Source organism: Pseudophryne corroboree, chromosome 11, assembly GCF_028390025.1.
Source record: "Pseudophryne corroboree isolate aPseCor3 chromosome 11, aPseCor3.hap2, whole genome shotgun sequence".
Lineage (NCBI taxonomy): Eukaryota > Metazoa > Chordata > Amphibia > Anura > Myobatrachidae > Pseudophryne > Pseudophryne corroboree.
Window position 1 is genome coordinate 215,431,935 of NC_086454.1, and position 18,829 is coordinate 215,450,763.

Sequence of the window (18,829 nt, forward strand, 5' to 3'; positions counted from 1 at the left end):
GAATGATGAAAAAAAGAATTAGCTCTGGGGTGAAAACCAAATACTGAAAAGAATGGAGACTCTTTAGTGGAGGAATGACAAGAATTATTGTAAGCAAATTCAGCCAACGGAAGAAACTCGGACCAATCATTCTGGAGTTTGGCTGAATACAAGCGCAAATATTGTTTCAATGATTGGTTAACTCGTTCGGTTTGCCCGTTGGATTGTGGGTGGTAACCGGATGTTAACGACAATTTCATCTTCAATGAGGCACAAAAACATTTCCAGAATTGTGCGATGAATTGTGGACCCCGATCAGAAACAATATCAGTAGGCAACCCATGAAGCCTGAATACATGGCGGAGAAACAAAACTGCCAACCCTTGGGCAGAAGGCAATCGGGGAAGAGCAATAAAATGAGCCATTTTACTAAAACGGTCCACTACCACCCATATGACTCGGAATCCGGCTGAAAGGGGAAGGTCAACCACAAAATCCATGGAAATATGAGACCACGGCCTGAGAGGAACATTTAAGGGCATAAGTTGCCCGATGGGCAAGGAACGGGGAACCTTATGCTGTGCACAAACCTGACATGAATAAACAAATTCCTTGACGTCTTTAGAAAGACCAGGCCACCATACTGAGCGAGAGACTAACTCCAATGTCTTAGAGACTCCTGGATGCCCTGAAACTTTGTTATCATGGAATTCCGTTAAAACAGTAACTCTCAAAAACTCAGGGACGTAAAGACGACCAGCAGGAGTAATTCTAGGAGCTTGGTGTTGAAGCTGTTTTAACTGGGTAAATAAATCTTGTGTGAGGCCTGCCCAGATGACCGAAGATGGAAGTATGGGGGTAACAGGATTGTTATTGTGAACCGGAAGAAAGCTATGTGACAGGGCATCAGCCTTAGTATTCTTGGAACCAGGCCTGAAAGTGATTATAAATTTGAAACGCGTAAAAAATAATGCCCAACGTGCCTGCCGGGCATTAAGCCACTTAGCCGATTCAATGTATTGCAGGTTCTTATGGTCAGTCAATACCGAAATAGTATGTTTTGCTCCCTCCAGCCAATGCCTCCACTCCTCGAAAGCCCACTTTACCGCCAGTAACTCCCGATTACCAACGTCATAGTTGGATTCAGCGGAGGAGAATTTCCTGGACATAAAGGCACAAGGATGTAACTCCAGAGACTCCGGATCCTTTTGAGAAAGGATAGCCCCCACTCCAACCTCCGAGGCATCAACCTCCACCACAAAGGGCAATTCCGGATTAGGATGTCTGAGGACTGGAGCCGAGACAAAGGCTTGTTTCAAGGCCCGGAAGGACAACTCAGCTTCACGCGACCAGTTGGTAGGATCCGCTCCTTTCTTTGTCAGAGCTACAATGGGAGCAACCAGGTCAGAAAAAGAATGAATGAACCTCCTATAATAATTTGCAAACCCTAAAAAACGCTGAATTGCTTTTAAATTGGTGGGTTGCGCCCAACTAAGGATGGCCTGGAGTTTCTTTGGTTCCATGGAAAATCCCTGAGGGGAAATTATGTACCCTAAAAAAGATACTTCCGTGACATGAAACTCACACTTCTCCAGCTTGGCATATAAATGATTCTCACATAACTTTTGAAGAACCAGACGCACCTGGGTAACATGTTGTTCCATTGATTTAGAAAAAATCAGGATGTCGTCTAAGTAAACGACCACGAATTTCCCTAGGAAGTCACGGAGCACATCGTTAATGAGGTCTTGAAAAACTGCCGGAGCATTGGACAGGCCGAACGGCATCACCAGGTATTCGTAGTTACCCGACTGAGTACTGAAGGCCGTTTTCCACTCATCTCCAGATTTAATTCGGATGAGGTTGTACGCTCCTCTAAGGTCAATTTTAGAAAAAATCACAGCAGAACGTAACTGATCAAAGAGTACAGAAATCAACGGCAAAGGATAGGTGTTTTTAACTGAGACCTTATTCAGGGCTCTAAAATCAATGCAAGGTCTAAGCGAGCCATCCTTTTTCTCCACAAAGAAGAAGCCTGCACTTAAAGGAGATTTTGATGGTCTAATAAATCCTTTCTCAAGGCTCTCCTTTACATAATCATTCATAGCCGCAGTTTCTGGCCCGGATAATGCATATAATCTTCCCTTTGGCAATGCGGCACCAGGAATTAACTCAATAGCACAATCATAAGGCCGATGGGGAGGCAGAATGCCTTTGGAGAAAACATCAGCAAACTCCTGGTATTCCACCGGAATGAGTTCTGGAATGATAGCTGCTACTCTGACTGGAAACGTGATACATTCCTTATCACAAAAAGTACCCCAATGTGAAATCTCCCCCGACCGCCAATCAATGGTGGGATTATGAAAGGCCAGCCAAGGGTGACCCAGAACAACTGGAACTGCTGGGCAATGTGTAAGAAAGAACTCGATTTTCTCGGAATGTAGAGCTCCTACTGTAAGTAGTACAGGGGGTGTACGGAGAGAAATAATCCCATTAGACAGCGGACTCCCATCTAAGCCATGCATGGTGACACACCTACCCAAAGGTAACTGAGGAATGCCTAAGGCCTTAGCCCAAGTTAAATCCATAAAGTTTCCTGCAGCTCCACTGTCAACAAAAGCCGACACCGAAGAACTGAGGCTGCCAAAGGAAACTTTAACTGGGACTAAAAGGGAGTTATTCGAGGAGATAAGCTGCAGACCTAGGTGAACCCCCTCACAATTCACCTGGTCAAAGCGTTTCCCGACTTGTTCGGACAATTCCGAGCAAAATGTCCCTTACCCCCACAGTACAGACAAAGACCAGAATTTTGCCTTCTGGCTCTTTCCTCAGGAGACAGCCGGGAGAGACCCATCTGCATGGTCTCCTCTACGTCTTCAGGAATGGAATATACACACGGACTTGACCTTACAGGTGCTCCTTTTTCAGCCCTCCGCTCTCTGAGATGACGATCAATCTTAATAGAAAGCTCCATGAGTTTATCGAGAGTCTCAGGAGCGGGGTACTGAAGGAGACTGTCTTTTATAGACTCTGATAAGCCGAGGCGAAACTTACTGCGCAGGGCTGGGTCATTCCAGCCACAGTCGTTCGACCAACGGCGAAACTCCGTACAATAAGCCTCTGCAGGATTTCTACCCTGTCTGAGAGCGCGCAACTGACTTTCAGCGGACGCCTCTCTATCAGGGTCATCATACAAGAGCCCTAAAGACTCAAAAAAAGCGTCAACTGACAAAAATGCCGGATCATCTGCTCTTAAACCAAATGCCCAGGTCTGAGGATCCCCCTGGAGCAAAGAAATTATAAACCCGACCCGCTGAGATTCAGTACCCGAGGAAGTCGGTCTTACACGAAAATAAAGTTTACAGGATTCTTTAAAATTAAAAAACTCTTTTCTATCACCAGAAAAACGGTCAGGCAAATGCATCTTTGGTTCAGGGACTACCCTTGGGGAAGCTCGCAAAAGATCTTCCTGCGACTTCACCCGAAGAGAAAGATCCTGAACCATCTGATTAAGTTCTTGAATCTGGCTGACTAAGAGCTGACCAGGATTTGGCCCTAAACCTGTTGGATTCATGAGGCCGATAAACTCTCACAAAACTGAATGAGAAAAAATTAAACCCCGTTTAATTTTAAGTTTTGGTATGGCCGGTAATAATGTTATGATTCCAGCACTCTGGTCAGAGAAGATCTTATGGCAAGGACCGGAGCACTGGAACGGAATGCTGGGGAAGGGAGTAGGACAGGAAAATAGCCCCATGCGCCCTAACTCTGTTGTCTCACCCGTGTTGTCAGAAATCCCCTGCGAGACTATGGTTTCTTGAGCCCTTGGCAGCCGCGTTTGAAGGGCGGATTATGTCTGCCCAACTTCGATGCCCCCCGGTCTTAATGAGAGACAAAGGGAAACCCGAGACAGGGTGATAACAAGAGGCCCTCTAACTAAACAACCAGGCCAGGGGCTAAGCAAACTCAAAACTATAATATGTGCGGAGAAACCGCCAGGAAAAAGGACAACCAAAATATCCACTTGTCCAATTCTCCTACCCGGCACCGCCGAGTACCAGAGAGGACTTGTGGAAGCGGAACCCTCCGCAAATGCTCCAAACACAAAATATAAAAGGTAAAGCGGCTGAGCCGCAACACACGGCAGAGCCGCAACTCACGAACACCACTGGATATAAAACGGTGATCAGTCAGGACTCCAGGGAACCAAACGACCTCTTGGGATGAGATGACAACTCCCGAATACCGGACTTCTGCGGACTGGAATGACCGGATACAGCAGGACTGGAAACAGACTCTCAGCAAACAAAGGCAGCATGCAGGAAGCTATTACCGGCGTCTGTGAGAAGCCCTGGGAGTGTATTTAACAAGGAGTCCTCCAATCAGCTGCTAAAGGCTGATTAGAATAAATGCCGTGCAGCTGCCTTGCTGCACGGCCAGAGAGCAGGTGAATATCTTAATTTCCTAAAGCCTAGCAACGGGGAACGCGGTCCGCCAGTGGCGTCCCCGTTGCTAGGGTCCGTGCGGCTCAGCGCGCCCAGCGTCTAGCGTTGCTAGGGAGCCGGCGGCTATACGTGCACGGCGTCTCTAGTTGCTAGGCGCCGGGCCGCGCAGACCATCAAGCGGACCCCGGCGCCTAACAGTATGACTCCCAAAAACAACAACCGCGTCATTGGGACCAACTGCGATTTTGGCAAGTTTAGGAGCCAACCATGTTGTTGAAGAACTGTCAGGGAGAGTGCAATGTTTTGCACCAACTGGTCCCTGGATCTCGCCTTTATCAGGAGATCATCCAAGTACGGGATAATTGTGACTCCTTGCTTGCGAAGGAGAACCATAATTTCCGCCATCACCCTGGTGAAAATCCTCGGAGCCGTGGACAGACCAAACGGCAATGTCTGAAATTGGTAATGACAAACCTGAATTGCAAACCTTAGGTAGCTTGATGCAGTGGCTAAATGGGAACATGTAAGTAGGCATCCTTTATGTCTACCAAAACCATGAAATCTCCGTCCTCCGGACTGGAGATCACTGCCCTGAGAGATTCCATCTTGAAATTGAATTTCTTTAGGAAGAAATTGAGGGATTTCAGATTTAAGATTGGTCTGACTGAGCCGTCCGGCTTCGGGACCACGAAGAGGATTGAATAAAAACCTTCTCCCTGCTGACTAAGGCCAATTTGAACAATCGGTGAGGGGGAACGTCTTGAAACCCCAGTTTGTACCCTTGGGACACTATTTGTAAAACCCACGAGTCCAGGTCCGAATGAATCCAGAACTGAAGAGTTTTAGACGTGCCCCCCCTGGTGTGGGCTCCTGCAAGAAAGCCCCAGCGTCATGCAGTGGATTTGGCAGAAGCAGAGGACAATCTCTGCTCCTGCGATCTTGAAGAGGCTACAGACCTCTTCCTTCTCCTTCCTCTACCTGCAAAGAAAGGGGAATCTTAACTTCTTGCATATCTATTGGGCCAAAATGACTGCGGTAGATAATGATGCGTCTTCATCCGTTGAGAGGGAACATAGGGCAAGAAGGTTGACTTACCTGCGAGAGCTGCCGAGATCAAATTAACTAGGCCGTCGCCAAACAAGGCTTCACCTTCATAGGGAAGAGACTCCCTTTCTTCTTGGAGTCAGCATCAGCATTCCCTTGGTGAATCCACAATGCCCTCCTATCCGAGACTGCCATGAAATTGGCCCGTGAACTCAAGAGTCCTATATCCGTTGCAGTCGTAAGTATGCTGCAGTGTCAACAGGCCAACTAAACCCTCCCCCCTCCTTTTAACCCATTACTTTGTCCAGTACCTGTGGTCCATACTGTATTGCCATTATTATGCATGTTGCTGTGCTGGCCCTTTTCTGAATGTCCCTGCCACCGCCACCGAAGAGCTGGAAAGCCCAGTATGAAAACCACCTGCCGGCCTCACTGACGGTCCGAGTCAAAGGCTCAATTTTTTTTTTAAAGATCCCTCTACCAAGTTAAGGGGGGGGGTTAAGGGGGCCCCAGAGATATCAGTGTACTGGGGCCCAAGATTTCTGTTGCTGGCCCTGACCCTCAGGGGCGTATCTACCCCTTTGCCAGGATGTCACTTGCCAGGGGCACCATCCAGGTTTCAGTTGGGGGATTAGAGTTCATACAGTAATTAAATGTTTTCATATTGAGAACTACATCTCCCAGCATATACAGTGTGCTGGGGATGCTAACAAGCTTTATTTAAAAGTTTAAAAAACATTGCTTTTATAATTGCAATGGTTAAAAAGGGAGAGCTATAAATCAATTTATCAGTGAATGATCGCAGTTTGAGCCGTTACATTTTACTGAACGACCTATCCCTCCACACTCACTACCTGTCCTCAGGATACATTTACCATCCCGGCAGACGGTATACCGGCGGTCATTTGACCGATGATGGAATCCTGACACCACTTGGGAGACTGGTGCCGGCACACAGACAGCCAACATCCCGAAGGCGAGTATTGGAGGGAGGGTTAGGAGTTGGACCAGGTGAGGTGGTGTAAGGGAAGGCACTAGGAGGGGGGGTAGCCCTAGCTGCCACCCCCTGAGGGTTAGCCCTATCCGCCACCCCCCCAGATGGTTAGTATTAGGATTGGGGATCATGTGACCGCTGGAATCCCGAGCGCCGGATGCCATACCCAACCCCCTTAACTTTTTCAGGCATTTCTATCTCTCCTCTCTCTATGGTGTTCCAATTGCCCACTTTCCCTTGTGCTTTACTCTCTCTCTCTCTCCTTTGTTTAGAGCATCAGTTTCTGTAGTCCATTTATACCCTTATTTTTTCCAGTGTTTCACTATCTCTCTGATGTAATGAGGATGTATGGTCTAGAGGGATCAGTAATGCATTATACTGTATAGAGGCGTCAGGGATGTAGCGTAGGGAATAGAGGCGTCAGGGATGTAGCGTAGGGAATAGAGGTGTCAGGGATGTGGCGTAGGGAATAGAGGCATCAGGGATGTGGTGTAGGGAATAGAGGCGTCAGGGATGTGGCGTAGAGAATAGAGGCGTCAGGGATGTGGCGTAGGGAATAGAGGCGTCAGGGATGTGGCGTAGGGAATAGAGGCGTCAGGGATGTGGCGTAGGGAATAGAGGCGTCAGGGATGTGGCATAGGGAATAGAGGCATAAGGGATGTGGCGTAGGGAATAGAGGTGTCAGGGATGTAGCGTAGGGAATATAGGCATCAGGGATGTACTAGCAGGTATATAGAGGTCAGTGTACTGTAAAGAGGGGTCAGTAATGCAGTGATGGTTATAGAAAGGTCAGTGATGTAGTGTAGGGTATAGAGGGGTCAGTTATGTAGTGTGGGGTAAAGAGGGGTCAGTAAAGATACTAAGCTGAAGTACTTAGAACACTTCTTGAATTAAGACACAACCTGCAAGAAAAAGTATGCAATATGGGTGAAAAGGCAAATGTCAGAGGTCTGATACAAGTAACCAGCTCCATACCTTGCACCACATAGCGTTATGTTAAACTGGGATATGTTCTTTTTTGGTGTGTGTGTGTGTGTGTGTGTGTGTGTGTGTGTGTGTGTGTGTGTGGGTGCCAAAGGCTGCCTGCCTGATTGCTCCTCCCCCATCCGGCTCCCAAGCACCTCTGCTGCCCAGTGATCCAGGAGCCTGCTGCTAGGAAGAAGTGGCCGAGCTTCAGCAAGCGAGTCTGGAAACTGGCGGAGGAAGTCATGATAACCAGATAATGGGGAGTGGAGAGCCAGTTCCAAGGTAATACTTTATACAGCTGGTTGAGATCCTGGTCGGTGGATATGGATTTCAAGAAAACCCTGGAGGTGCTTCCTTTCAAGGGAGACACTCTCTTTGGAGAAGACCTCAATAAGATTGTAGCTGATCTGGCTACTGCTAAAACAACTTGCCTACCTAGTATAACTCCTACCACGCAGAAGGCTAAAAGTACTTTCCCTTGGCCCTTTCATCCTCCAGGTAAAGCGTACCCATGGTCAGGCATACCCAAAGCAAGCTCATGCTTCCAGACCTGCCAAGCCCAGACTGAAGCAAGCCTGGGCTGCCCGTCAGCCTGCTTCCAAAATGGACAAGCCTGCCGCATGATGGGGCGGGCCTCCCTCTGGGGGATCCCAGGGTGGGGGGCCCGACTTCTAGGTTTGGCATAGAAAGGTATAATTCTAAGATAGAGAATTCTATTTGGAGCTCACCTTGTACTTTGTGAAGAAATAATCAGCATTGTGGCTGAGCAGATACATGTAGTGTGTGGCTGCAAACTGCATGGATCTGCTGCGTTGCAATGCTGATACTTTTTTTTTTCAAAGTACCAATAGCTTCATATAATGTTCACAATTTTTATGCAGGATCAAATAGCTCAATGGGTAGGGTGTTTGATTAAAATTCAACAGGTTATAGGTTTGAATCCTGGGTATTGTAGTTTGAGATGTGTTATTTAATAAAGCATGTTATTCTGACTGCCGGCATCCTATCACCTGGGATATCATACTAAATAAATGGAGTTGATCAATTTTTTTTTATTTTTTATTAAACTAGGGACAATTTCCAGATACTTTTCTTTATAACTGAGATTGCCCCCTGGAACTTCACATCAGTTGACAACTATGCATGAGTGGGCAGTGCTTGCCCTGGATCTGCCCACCCATTTGTGTGCCATCATAAAAGAAAGCATAACTGACAGTTATCCTGGGCGTACACTACACAATTATCTGTCAGGCTATCTATCCAGTCTGGATGGATGGAATAAAAATCTGGTAATGTATAGGAGCAAATGTCAATTAACCATTTGCTCCCAAACACTAGAACAGTGGTCAAAAATGGTCATTACACAAATTGGTTAAACCCCAAATTTAACCAATTTGTTTAGGGGACCATTTTTGTCCATTTTCTAGTGTTTGAGAGTAAATCGTTGATGGTCATTTGCTCACATAGATAACCGGATTTCTATGCCAACCAGCCAGTGTTGGAGAGATGGTCTGCCAGATTACATAATGCATACCAGAGCCATAACTAGACTTTTTGGTGCCCTGTGACAGAGAATTATATGCCCCCCCCCACACTATTTTTGCAATATGGACAAAAGGCGCATGCCTCGTGGGGAAGGGGCATAACAAGATTGGTCTCAGAGAAAGCACATGAGATATGATGATATATCTAGTATACTTGACACTCAATGGTTTGTGGTATTGCCGGGGTGCCCTCCTTAAATGCATATACAGTCACACATGGCTTGCTTGTGCAAATGGCATATCAGCAGTCAGCACTAACTGGTGACATGCCATTTGTGAAAACGCAAAACTTATCCTGCACCAGACTTAATATAATTAATTAACTAAATACTGATAACCAACTAGAAAAAAAGGAGATTTTGGCCCCCATGGGCAACTATTCTAACGTTGGAGGTGCTCCTCGGAATAATGTACCAAATACATATAAATTTGGTGGATGTGGAAGAACCCACAACTCACCAAAAGAAAAGAAATTCCTTTGTTAGGAGCACTCTTTTGAAAAATATATGTGAATTTTTGAAAAATGTGTTCGTATTAAAACTTAACTTTTATTAATCCTTACTTGACTAAAAAATTATAAAGGGGGTATGCTATAATTGATGAGTCCCCTTTTTAAACAGTGGTAAAAATCTGTGAGTAAGGACAATTACAATCGTTTATTATATAATGATGTAATTGTCCACAAATTGAAGAATACAGTGATAGTAATCTATCAAAATAATCAGGTAAGCAGCAGTGGTGATATTACTTACTCTCATATGCTCAAAAAATTTAATACCTCTTGGGTATTTAATATCACAAAATAGATTTTTCAGACCAGTTGTATGTGTCTGGATTCGATCAAGCGGTATAGATAGTACTCGAAAATTTATTTAGATCAGATAAATAAATTTTCGAGTACTATCTATACCGCTTGATCGAATCCAGACACATACAACTGGTCTGAAAAATCTATTTTGTGATATTAAATACCCAAGAGGTATTACATTTTTTGAGCATATGAGAGTAAGTAATATCACCACTGCTGCTTACCTGATTATTTTGATAGATTACTATCACTGTATTCTTCAATTTGTGGACAATTACATCATTATATAATAAACGATTGTAATTGTCCTTACTCACAGATTTTTACCACTGTTTAAAAAGGGGACTCATCAATTATAGCATACCCCCTTTATAATTTTTTAGTCAAGTAAGGATTAATAAAAGTTAAGTTTTAATACGAACACATTTTTCAAAAATTCACATATATTTTTCAAAAGAGTGCTCCTAACAAAGGAATTTCTTTTCTTTTGGTGAGTTGTGCGTTCTTCCACATCCACCAAATTTATATGGACATGCCATTTGTACAAGTAAGCCATGTGTGACTAATATATAAACACACTTTATTAAATAACACCTCAAACTACCATACCCAGGATTCAAACCTATAACCTGTTGAATTCTAATCAAACACCCTACCCATTGAGCTACTTGATCCTGCATAAAAATTGTGAAGCACAGGGGTCAGCATACCCAGAATGCAATTCTCTGCAAGTCTCTGATTAACCTTTTGGTTAATAGCCGAACACACTAACCGATTGCGCCACAGAGACACTTTGCAAAAAGTACATACTGACAAAGGCTAATAAGCATTCATCTAGAACGTTTCCTAGAAAAACTTTAAAAAGTCAATAATCTGGAGAGTTTTTGTAAGATGTTTCTTAAATCAACCAACGAAAAAACACATTGGTACTTTCCCATGATGAGTGAGTGCTTCAGGATCTCTTGCACTTACATGTGCAGCAGAGTACTGCAATGGAAGCATGCTGGGCCCATAACCCAGAGGTAGGCAGATTGAAACTATCCTCTGCTATATGCATTTTTTTTTTGTTAATTAAAGTAATCCAAAACTGGGATTGATATTTTAGCTCTTTTATTTTTACTTAAAGTACAATAACTTTTACCATTTTAATTTGTTTTAATAGTATATTGACAGTATTGTTTTCTTTCAAAAATCCACTTAATTTTCTTTACCCTATTATTAAAATGGTAATTGACAAAAACAAACTACATTGTCACCAGAAGAGCAATACAAAATGTACAAGTGATGTATTAAAATCATCTTTCCAGCTTGAATTTCAATGATGCATTGGGGCAACGATTTTGTGAGAAACATCTTCACCCTTAAATATTTTCTTAATTCCTTACCTGTGTGCTAATTAGATATCACCTTATTTTCACATTAAACAGACTTCCACATGAGAAAGCAGCAAGGATGCAGTGGCGTTAATGTTTCCTGGTGTCAACCATTATTATTTCAGTAGACATTGAAATGAGGATGCATCTTGCTGCCTTTCCAATTAAGCAAGTTTAATTTAGTAATAGGTGAAAAACCATCCCTACAAAGGTGTTAATCAGAGACTTGGCTTTGTGGACACTTTTCAGAGAACAAATTTGTTAGCATAAAAATAAAGCCAGAAAATGAAGAGCTGTTTAATCACTCAATTGGATTTTTCTGCCAGCATTTTTCTTTTTCTCTGCAACCCACTGCTAAATTGTACTTCCTATCTGCTTTTTTATAAGATCACTTAATCAAATCTAACTCTGATTACATCAGAGAAGGCCAGGTACCCTACACCATAAGAGGGGGTTTGAAACTTTGACTTGTCTACTTAAAGATCACCAAAATCTGATAACAAGGTCAATTACGTCCCTGGGTGGGATTGAACCACCAACCTTTTGGTTAATAGCCGAACACACTAACCGATTGCGCCACAGAGACACTTTGCAAAAAGCACATACTGACAAAGGCTAATAAGCATTCATCTAGAACGTTTCCTAGAAAAACTTTAAAAAGTCAATAATCTGGAGAGTTTTTGTAAGATGTTTCTTAAATCAACCAACGAAGAAACATATTGGTACTTTCCCATGATGAGTGAGTGCTTCAGGATCTCTTGCACTTACATGTGCAGCAGAGTACTGCAATGGAAGCATGCTGGGCCTATAACCCAGAGGTAGGCAGATTGAAACTATCCTCTGCTATATGCATTTTTTTTGTTAATTAAAGTAATCCAAAACTGGGATTGATATTTTAGCTCTTTTATTTTTACTTAAAGTACAATAACTTTTACCATTTTAATTTGTTTTAATAGTATATTGACAGTATTGTTTTCTTTCAAAAACCCACCTAATTTTCTTTACCCTATTATTAAAATGGTAATTGACAAAAACAAACTACATTGTCACCAGGAGAGCAATACAAAATGTACAAGTGATATATTAAAATCATCTTTCCAGCTTGAATTTCAATGATGCATTGGGGCAACGATTTTGTGAGAAACATCTTCACCCTTAAATATTTTCTTAATTCCTTACCTGTGTGCTAATTAGATATCACCTTGTTTTCACATTAAACAGACTTCCACATGAGAAAGCAGCAAGGATGCAGTGGCGTTAATGTTTCCTGGTGTCAACCTGTATTATTTCAGTAGACATTGAAATGAGGATGCATCTTGCTGCCTTTCCAATGAAGCAAGTTTAATTTAGTAATAGGTGAAAAACCATCCCTACAAAGGTGTTAATCAGAGACTTGGCTTTGTGGACACTTTTCAGAGAACAAATTTGTTAGCATAAAAATAAAGCCAGAAAATGAAGAGCTGTTTAATCACTCAATAGGATTTTTCTGCCAGCATTTTTCTTTTTCTCTGCAACCCACTGCTAAATTGTACTTCCTATCTGTTTTTTTATAAAATCACTTAATCAAATCTAACTCTGATTACATCAGAGAAGGCCAGGTACCCTACACCATAAGAGGGGGTTTGAAATTTTGACTTGTCTACTTAAAGATCACCAAAATCTGATAACAAGGTCAATTACGTCCCTGGGTGGGATTAAACCACCAACCTTTTGGTTAATAGCCGAACACACTAACCGATTGCGCCACAGAGACACTTTGCAAAAAGTACATACTGACAAAGGCTAATAAGCATTCATCTAAAACGTTTCCTAGAAAAACTTTAAAAAGTCAATAATCTGGAGAGTTTTTGTAAGAATTTTCTTAAATCAACCAACGAAGAAACACATTGGTACTTTCCCATGATGAGTGAGTGCTTTAGGATCTCTAGCACTTACATGTGCAGCAGAGTACTGCAATGGAAGCATGCTGGGCCCATAACCCAGAGGTAGGCAGATTGAAACTATCCTCTGCTATATGCATTTTTTTTGTTAATTAAAGTAATCCAAAATTGGGATTGATATTTTAGCTCTTTTATTTTTACTTAAAGTACAATAACTTTTACCATTTTAATTTGTTTTAATAGTATATTGACAGTATTGTTTTCTTTCAAAAATCCACTTAATTTTCTTTACCCTATTATTAAAATGGTAATTGACAAAAACAAACTACATTGTCACCAGAAGAGCAATACAAAATGTACAAGTGATATATTAAAATCATCTTTCCAGCTTGAATTTCAATGATGCATTGGGGCAACGATTTTGTGAGAAACATCTTCACCCTTAAATAAAGATTTTCTTAATTCCTTACCTGTGTGCTAATTAGATATCACCTTGTTTTCACATTAAACAGACTTCCACATGAGAAAGCAGCAAGGATGCATTGGCGTTAATGTTTCCTGGTGTCAACCCGTATTATTTCAGTAGACATTGAAATGAGGATGCATCTTGCTGCCTTTCCAATGAAGCAAGTTTAATTTAGTAATAGGTGAAAAACCATCCCTACAAAGGTGTTAATCAGAGACTTGGCTTTGTGGACACTCTTCAGAGAACAAATTTGTTAGCATAAAAATAAAGCCAGAAAATGAAGAGCTGTTTAATCACTCAATTGGATTTTTCTGCCAGCATATTTTTTTTTCTCTGCAACCCACTGCTAAATTGTGCTTCCTAGCTGTTTTTTATAAAACCACTTAATCAAATCTAACTCTGATTACATCAGAGAAGGCCAGGTAACCTACATCATAAGAGGGAGGTTGAAATTTTGACTTGTCTACTTAAAGATCACCAAAACCTGATCACAAGGTCAATTACGTCCCTGGGTGGGATTGAACCACCAACCTTTTGGTTAGTAGCCAAACACACTAACTGATTGCGCCACAGAGACACTTTGCAAAAATGCATACTGACAAAGGCTAATAAGCATTCATCTAGAACGTTTCCTAGAAAAACTTTAAAAAGTCAATAATCTGGAGAGTTTTTGTAAGATGTTTCTTAGATCAACCAACGAAGAAACACCTTGGTACTTTCCCATGATGAGTGAGTGCTTCAGGATCTCTTGCACTTACATGTGCAGCAGAGTACTGCAATGGAAGCATGCTGGGCCCATAACCCAGAGGTAGGCAGATTGCAACTATCCTCTGCTATATGCATTTTTTTTTTAATTAAAGTAATCCAAAACTGGGATTGATATTTTAGCTCTTTTATTTTTACTTAAAGTACAATAACTTTTACCATTTTAATTTGTTTTAATAGTATATTGACAGTATTGTTTTCTTTCAAAAATCCACTTAATTTTCTTTACCCTATTATTAAAATGGTAATTGACAAAAACAAACTACATTGTCACCAGGAGAGCAATACAACATGTACAAGTGATATATTAAAATCATCTTTCCAGCTTGAATTTCAATGATGCATTGGGGCAACGATTTTGTGAGAAACATCTTCACCCTTAAATATTTTCTTAATTCCTTACCTGTGTGCTAATTAGATATCACCTTGTTTTCACATTAAACAGACTTCCACATGAGAAAGCAGCAAGGATGCAGTGGCGTTAATGTTTCCTGGTGTCAACCTGTATTATTTCAGTAGACATTGAAATGAGGATGCATCTTGCTGCCTTTCCAATGAAGCAAGTTTAATTTAGTAATAGGTGAAAAACCATCCCTACAAAGGTGTTAATCAGAGACTTGGCTTTGTGGACCCTTTTCAGAGAACAAATTTGTTAGCATAAAAATAAAGCCAGAAAATGAAGAGCTGTTTATTCACTCAATTGGATTTTTCTGCCAGCATTTTTCTTTTTCTCTGCAACCCACTGCTAAATTGTACTTCCTATCTGTTTTTTTATAAAATCACTTAATCAAATCTAACTCTGATTACATCAGAGAAGGCCAGGTACCCTACACCATAAGAGGGGGTTTGAAATTTTGACTTGTCTACTTAAAGATCACCAAAATCTGATAACAAGGTCAATTACGTCCCTGCTTGGGATTGAACCACCAACCTTTTGGTTAATAGCCGAACACACTAACCGATTGCGCCACAGAGACACTTTGCAAAATGTACATACTGACAAAGGCTAATAAGCATTCATCTAGAATGTTTCCTAGAAAAACTTTAAAAAGTCAATAATCTGGAGAGTTTTTGTAAGAATTTTCTTAAATCAACCAATGAAGAAACACATTGGTACTTTCCCATGATGAGTGAGTGCTTCAGGATCTCTTGCACTTACATGTGCAGCAGAGTACTGCAATGGAAGCATGCTGGGCCTATAACCCAGAGGTAGGCAGATTGAAACTATCCTCTGCTATATGCATTTTTTTTGTTAATTAAAGTAATCCAAAACTGGGATTGATATTTTAGCTCTTTTATTTTTACTTAAAGTACAATAACTTTTACCATTTTAATTTGTTTTAATAGTATATTGACAGTATTGTTTTCTTTCAAAAATCCACTTAATAGTATCTCACCTGGCAGGTAAGTAGGAGTTGGGCTAGAGCTGGGGAGGGTCGCTGCTCGGGCACCCCCTGTCAAGTGAAGGAGATCCAACTGAGGCAGCACAAAGGAACTCTTGAAAGAAGAACAAGGCTAGAGGAAGATCTGAGACAAAGAAATCTGACTTTTACCAGAGCTGACCAGAGGAAAGCACAAACACAGTCCCCCACTACCACAAATAATGCAGTCGAGTTTCCCACATTTGGGGAAATCACAGGGGTCAGCATACCCAGAATGCAATGAATGAACCTCACCCTGGGAGAACAATCTTCATGACCATGGTATCTCCTGTGCAAAATAAGTATGATTTGGGATAGGGCTGGGGAGGGCCGCTGCTGAGGCACATCTCTGTCAAGTAAAGGAGATTCAACTGAGGCAGCACAAGGGAACTCTCATCTGGGGACAACAACTGCAGGGAGAACACATATTTTCAGATGAACATGGGAGGGCAGAAGGCTGCCTAATACTGAAGCACCCCCAAACAACAAACCAAATGCAACAACTAGTGCAAGCATTCCTGGGGGAAGGCCTACAGCAGATGGATTTGCATATGGTGATGTCATCCAAGCAGTGGGTCAAAGTTGGCTTCAACCCTCGTCTGCATATGAAAAGAGAAAAGGGGCGTGCAGGGCATGGCGGCCTTTTGCGGCGCTTGGATGACCCCTAGTTCGCATTAAACACCTCCACCCTCCTTCGGTGTGGGGCTCATGTTGGCTATGCCCCAGCCCCTGAAGCATTCAAGCTGATTTCTTGCAGCAGTTGGGCACTGTAACAGCTCCAGAGCTGCTCTGAAAGGCAAGTAAAAAGGTGTGGGCCCTGCAGCACTACCTGTAGTTTGCATTGTGCGTTGGAAGGCACAAAGTAAGCAGACGGGAGAAGTCAGGATAGTGCGCAAGGGCATAGAAGGGAGCGGCTCAAGAAAAGAGAAGTGGAAACAGACAGCAAACTAGGCTGGAGATAGACCTGAGACAAAGAGATCTCAATTATACGAGAGCCGACCAGGGGAAACACAAATTATGCAGTCAAGTTTCCCACATTTGGGGAAATCGCAGGAGCAGCACACCCAGAGTGCAATGGGTGAGCCTTGCCCTGGGAGAAGCACCTTCCTGATCATAGTATATCACCTGGCAGGTAAGCAGGACTTGGGCTAGAGCTGGGGAGGGTCGCTGCTCGGGCACCCACCTGTCAAGTGAAGGAGATCCAACTGAGGCAGCACAAGGGAACTCTCGAAAGAAGAACAAGGCTAGAGGAAGATCTGAGACAAAGAAATCTGACTTTTACCAGAGCTGACCAGAGGAAAGCACAAACACAGTCCCCCACTACCACAAATAATGCAGTCGAGTTTCCCACATTTGGGGAAATCACAGGGGTCAGCATACCCAGAATGCAATGAATGAACCTCACCCTGGGAGAACAATCTTCATGACCATGGTATCTCCTATGCAAAATAAGTATGATTTGGGATAGGGCTGGGGAGGGCCGCTGCTCAGGCACATCTCTGTCAAGTAAAGGAGATTCAACTGAGGCAGCACAAGGGAACTCTCATCTGGGGACAACAACTGCAGGGAGAACACATATTTTCAGATGAACATGGGAGGGCAGAAGGCTGCCTAATACTGAAGCACCCCCAAACAACAAACCAAATGCAACAACTAGTACAAGCATTCCTGGGGGAAGGTCTGCAGAAGACGGATTTGCATACGGTGATGTCATCCAAGCAGTGGGCCAAAGTTGGCTGGAACCCTCGTCTGCATATGAAAAGAGAAAAGGGGTATGCAGGGCATGGCGGCCATTTGCGGCGCTTGGATGACCCCTAGTTCGCATTAAACACCTCCACCCTCCTTCGGTGTGGGGCTCATGTTGGCTATGCCCCAGCCCCTGAAGCATTCAAGCTGATTTCTTGCAGCAGCTTGGCACTGTAACAGCTCCAGAGCTGCTCTGTAAGGCAAGTAAAAGGGTGTGGGCCCTGCAGCACTACCTGTAGTTCGCATTGTGCGTTGCAAGGCACAAATTAAGCATACGGGAGAAGTCAGGATAGTGCGCAAGGGCATAGAAGGGAGCGGCTCAAGAAAAGAGAAGTGGAAACAGACAGCAAACTAGGCTGGAGAGAGACCTGAGACAAAGAGATCTCAATTATACGAGAGCCGACCAGGGGAAACACAAATTATGCAGTCAAGTTTCCCACATTTGGGGAAATCGCAGGAGCAGCACACCCAGAGTGCAATGGGTGAGCCTTGCCCTGGGAGAAGCAACTTCATGATCATAGTATCTCACCTGGCATTTAAGTAGGAGTTGGGCTAGAGCTGGGGAGGGTCGCTGCTCGGGCACCCCCCTGTCAAGTGAAGGAGATCCAACTGAGGCAGCACAAGGGAACTCTCGAAAGAAGAACAAGGCTAGAGGAAAATCTGAGACAAAGAAATCTGACTTTTACCAGAGCTGACCAGAGGAAAGCACAAACACAGTCCCCCACTACCACAAATAATGCAGTCGAGTTTCCCACATTTGGGGAAATCACAGGGGTCAGCATACCCAGAATGCAATGAATGAACCTCACCCTGGGAGAACAATCTTCATGACCATGGTATCTCCTATGCAAAATAAGTATGATTTGGGATAGGGCTGGGGAGGGCCGCTGCTCAGGCACATCTCTGTCAAGTAAAGGAGATTCAACTGAGGCAACACAAGGGAACTCTCATCTGGGGACAACAACTCCAGGGAGAACACATATTTTCAGATGAACATGGGAGGGCAGAAGGCTGCCTAATACTGAAGCACCCCCAAACAACAAACCAAATGCAACAACTAGTGCAAGCATTCCTGGGGGAAGGCCTGCAACAGATGGATTTGCATATTGTGATGTCATCCAAGCAGTGGGTCAAAGTTGGCTTCAACCCTCGTCTGCATATGAAAAGAGTAAAGGGGCGTGCAGGGCATGGCGGCCTTTTGTGGCGCTTGGATGACCCCTAGTTCGCATTAAACACCTCCACCCTCCTTCGGTGTGGGGCTCATGTTGGCTATGCCCCAGCCCCTGAAGCATTCAAGCTGATTTATTGCAGCAGCTGGGCACTGTAACAGCTCCAGAGCTGCTCTGTAAGGCGAGTAAAAGGGTGTGGGCCCTGCAGCACTACCTGTAGTTCGCA

The 18,829-nt window shown here is 43.3% G+C and overlaps 4 non-coding genes and 2 pseudogenes across 4 annotated transcripts; all 6 read right to left on the reverse strand.

Annotated features, from left to right (window-relative positions):
- Positions 1 to 14,005: 14,005 nt before the first annotated feature.
- TRNAS-ACU (transfer RNA serine (anticodon ACU)) lies at positions 14,006 to 14,079 on the reverse strand. The gene has a single exon. It is a non-coding gene; the product is annotated as a tRNA-Ser (tRNA).
- A 1,751-nt stretch (positions 14,080 to 15,830) lies between these two features.
- On the reverse strand, positions 15,831 to 15,994 carry LOC134970547 (U1 spliceosomal RNA). The gene has a single exon (XR_010189849.1). It is a non-coding gene; the product is annotated as a U1 spliceosomal RNA (small nuclear RNA).
- A 692-nt stretch (positions 15,995 to 16,686) lies between these two features.
- LOC134970990 (U1 spliceosomal RNA) lies at positions 16,687 to 16,828 on the reverse strand (annotated as a pseudogene).
- A 152-nt stretch (positions 16,829 to 16,980) lies between these two features.
- Positions 16,981 to 17,144, reverse strand: LOC134970526 (U1 spliceosomal RNA). Its single transcript, XR_010189832.1, has one exon. It is a non-coding gene; the product is annotated as a U1 spliceosomal RNA (small nuclear RNA).
- A 692-nt stretch (positions 17,145 to 17,836) lies between these two features.
- On the reverse strand, positions 17,837 to 17,978 carry LOC134970998 (U1 spliceosomal RNA; annotated as a pseudogene).
- Positions 17,979 to 18,130: 152 nt separating this feature from the next.
- Positions 18,131 to 18,294, reverse strand: LOC134970527 (U1 spliceosomal RNA). Its single transcript, XR_010189833.1, has one exon. It is a non-coding gene; the product is annotated as a U1 spliceosomal RNA (small nuclear RNA).
- Positions 18,295 to 18,829: the final 535 nt, after the last annotated feature.